This window comes from Osmerus mordax, chromosome 4 (assembly GCF_038355195.1).
Source record: "Osmerus mordax isolate fOsmMor3 chromosome 4, fOsmMor3.pri, whole genome shotgun sequence".
Classification (NCBI taxonomy): domain Eukaryota; kingdom Metazoa; phylum Chordata; class Actinopteri; order Osmeriformes; family Osmeridae; genus Osmerus; species Osmerus mordax.
In genome coordinates this window covers 1,351,601-1,355,958 of record NC_090053.1, presented here as the reverse complement: position 1 = coordinate 1,355,958, position 4,358 = coordinate 1,351,601, and positions in this window count along the sequence as shown.

The following is a 4,358-nucleotide window of genomic DNA, read 5'->3' as shown; positions in this document are numbered from 1 at the left end:
AGAGAGAATTGTAAACAGAGAAATGCAAACATAAACACACAAGTGGAATTCCACCAACAAATGCAAAAACATGATCACACACACTCAGAGAATAGTCAGAGTGTGTAGGAGGGCTAGGTATGTTACATTTACATTTAGCAGACGCTCTTATCCAGAGCAACTTACAGTAAGTACAGGGACATTCCCCCGAGGCAAGTAGGGTGAAGTGTCCTGCCCAGGGACACTTGTCATTTTGCACAGCCAGGAATCGAACCGGCAACCATCTGAATGGTAGGCCGATTCCCTAACCACTCAGCCACCTGACCCCACATGTTCTTGCTACCTGAAGCCCTGTGATGCGAACACACAGATACGTTGTTAATAGACAGTAGACAGATGGGAGTCAGGTGGCTGAGCGGTTAGGGAGTCGGACTAGTAATCCGAAGGTTGCCAGTTCGATTCCCGGTCATGCAAACTGACGTTGTGTCCTTGGGCAAGGCACTTCACCCTACTTGCCTCGGGGGAATGTCCCTGTACTTACTGTAAGTCACTGTGGATAAGAGCGTCTGCTAAATGACTAAATGTAAAATGTGATAGTGTTTGACCAATACACAGCAACATAAACCTGTAATGGCTGACTAAGCAGACATATCTGCTTGGCTGGTTTGATGAGGAGGGATTGGAGCTGTGGCTTAACCCAGCGAAACACATTTCGCGGACATAAATATGTTGTTTCAAACTGTTAGGGTTTGCGCCGATTGACCTGCAACGAACATGGGTTCAACATTAAGTGATTTTTATCACTGTAATCAACACATTTCCTACTTAAGAAATATCTTAGGCAAAAATATGGGAATAAAGGTACAATCCAAAATCTTAAATGAGCATGAACGCCGAAGAGGCAAACAGATTTATGCCATGTATGCCGTTTTGGCAGATGCAGTAACAAATACTAACCGTTAGGTGTCGCTCAAGATGAACACTTTGCAGCAGCGCTATTGTAAACACAGTGTATGTTGTGTTTACAGTATCCGTATTTTCCCTGCCCCATTTTAGTGTATTTTTTATAATTATAGCCCACATGATTACATCAATTTAGTTAGTTGTTAGTAACTTTGTATCTTCCCTATCTTGTTTTTTACAAACGCTGCCCCGCAATACACACTAGGAAAGACATGCACCACAGGTGATACATTGGTGATGTAACAGATGTGACAGGAACCTGTCACGTCGAGGCTGACTGATATCGAGCTCTCTTGATCATTAAACATCTGAAACCTAAAAACAGCCTTGGCTCCTGTAGCCTAATAGAGCTGTACGTGTGTGTGCTAGGCATGTGCGCGTGCTTGAATTTGTGTGTGTGATATTGAGTGGGATTTTGTGTGTGCGTGTTTCTACATACGTGTGTGAGTATTCGACGTGGTCATAATGTGATATGGTCAGTTGGAGAGCTGATGGAGATAAGCTACCATATGGTAGAGCAGGAGGGAGGGGAGAGACTGCACGATGGAGGGGCGGGGGGAGAGAGAGCGGGGGATGGAGGGAGAGTGGCAGAAAAACAGAATAAGAGGTGGAGGAAAGAGAGAGAGAGAGCAGAGAGGGAAAGCAAGAGAAACATAGAAAGGAAAATAAAGGAGAAGCAGAAAGGATGACAAAGGGGTGAAAAGCAGGGAACAGCAAAAGGAACAGGCTGGTTGGTGAGGAGGGAGGAGAGGACGAGCGGGAGAGAGAGAGGGTGAGAGAGGGAGAGGGTGAGAGAGAGAAAGGGAGGGAGAGAGGGAGAGAGGGAGAGGGAGAGAGAGAGAGAGAGAGAGAGAGAGAGGGAGAGAGGGAGAGAGAGAGAGAGAGAGAGAGAGAGAGAGAGGGAGGGAGAGAGAGAGAGATGGGTGGGTGGTGAAGCCTACAGCTTGGAAGAAGAGGAGGGGCAGTGGGGGGTGCTCACTGCTCAGTGATGTGTTATCATTCCTCCCCTCTACCCCCTCCCCTGCTTCTCTCTCTCTCTCTGTAGCGCTCCCTCTCTCTCCCTTCGTTCTGGCTCTGTTGCCAAGGCTACGGAACAACCTCTTGGTGCATGTACCTAGACGAAGCTGTGGATCTGTCTGTCCTCCTGGATGCAAACAAAAGAAAAACCTATCACTCTCTCTCTCACACACACTCACACACACACCCACACACTCTATCACACACAGTCTCTCACACACACACGCACACTCTGTCACTGACCCACATGCTCCAATATAGGGGGTAACGGTGGTGTGGTCCTGTTGCGGTGTTGCTTTTCTAGAGCTGATACAACGTGATGAGAAGAGGACTATAGCACACCCAGGTAAGAACCAGACCAGGTTGAGGCTGGGGCTGAGGCTGGGGCTGGGGCTGGGGCTGGGGCTGGGGTTGAGGCTGGGGCTGGGGCTGGGGCTGAGGCTGGGGCTGGGGCTGGGGCTGGGGTTGAGGCTGGGGCTGGGGCTGGGGTTGAGGCTGGGGCTGCCTGTCTGTCTCCCTTTCCCGGCTCCACTCTCTTTCTCTCTCCCTCGTTCTCCGCCTCTCTCTCCTTCTTTTCTGCATGACACGGAGTGAATATCAATGCCACTGCACAGCCTGCTGTTCAAGGCTGCTGCGCCTACTGACCATACATGCTAGGGTGTGTGTGTGTGTGTGTGTGTGGTGTGGGGGGGGGGGGGGGGGGTGGGTGTAAGACTATAGTACACTTATGTATCTCCGTAATATATTAGTTGTTGCGTTAGTTCAATCAAAGGGGCATTTTTCATTTAAATAACGATTTACCGAATCTACTGTTGAGATTTTATAGATCTGAACACGTGAATGTTCCATCCTGTGTTCTGTCTAGTTTCTTTACATCTGGAAGCAAGTAAGAGAACTAGTGTGATGAGCGATGCAACAGTGTTCTGTGTGTGCTTCATGGCTGATCCAATGCTGTTATCCAGTGCTGTGATCCAGCTCTGCACTGTATGGTCTCTCTGGCTCTCCGTAGCTCTGGACGTGGATTTGAATGGTGTTTTGTCTTAGCATGAATGACTCCAAGAATCCATCCTGAAATGAAAATGTTGTTGAAAGGATATAATATCGATCTTTGTCACCAAGAAAATCTGGGGGATAGGCCAATCAAATATTGATTATTCGTTCTTAATTTTTACCTTGATGAATTGTGTTTATCTGCAGGGAGTCATAACCATTTAATGTTATTTGTTTAAAATAACTAATGACTGTGTGGGGAATATATACAATTGAATGATGATCTAATCAAGCCTGGTTTCAGTACGAGTGTGTTTATGTATGTGAAAGAGAATTGTGTGTGTATGAGAGTGTGTGTGTGTTTATGAGAGTGTGTGTGTGTGTATGAGAGAGTGTGTGTGTGTATGAGAGAGTGTGTGTGTTTATGAGGGTGTGTGTGTGTTTATGAGAGTGTGTGTGTGTGTGTGTGTGTGTGTGTGTGTGAGTGTGTGTGTTTATCAGAGAGTGTGTGTGTGTCTCCGAGTTTAGTGAGGCAGGTCAATAGCCGTCATGTGACAGTATCTTATGTTACCATCCCATCATCACTTTCAGGTTCCTCCTCCTCATCATGCCGTGTGTGCAGTTCACCAATACCTCCTTTCCTCTCCTCCTCCCCCACCTCCTCCTCTTGTCTCTCTTTCCCCTCTCCTCCCCTCTCACTCTCTATAAGCCTCAGCTGGTAACTAACCAGACAGCAGACACAATTTGTTGCATTTGTTACATCATCATAAATAAAAGGATCATGTCAGGATCCCGGGCACTGTAGGCGACATACTGAGAGTGAGTCATTGTTCAGGCGCACACAAACCTCACCTCCCTAGAACTGGAAATGGCTGCAGACTGCAGACTAGGTTTCAGGTGCAGTCTGCAGCGCATGTGGACCTCAACAAACCTGGCCCTCCTGACACATTCCTCCAGGTCCTAGTGCCTGTAGTGACGAGGACTCCTCGCTGTGAGGACGGGCTCACAGCCGCCAGCCCTCACGGATGTTCCTCTGCTCAAGCTTTGACGAGTTTGTGCGTGTGTGTTTATTGTGCTGCGTGTGTGTTGTTGCCACAGATTGTGCTGCGTGTGTGTTGTTGCCACAGTTACTGAAACTCCAGCCTCACGCCATTGTTCCAACAACCTTCACGCGGACTAGAGTCGCACCTCTCCTTCCATCCATTCAAGTGGAAGTCTGTCTCCTCGTCTGTCTGCTGGACGGACATTGTCTGAGAAGAGGAAGGACTGCAGAAAAACAGACCAACGCATTCTGTACAAAGCACTCTCAATGCTGCAACCTGTTTGTATGTTTGTGTGTGTGTGAGTGTGTGTGTATGCACGTTACCATGGCTACTGGCAAGCCTGGCCAGCGTCATCACTTCAAACCC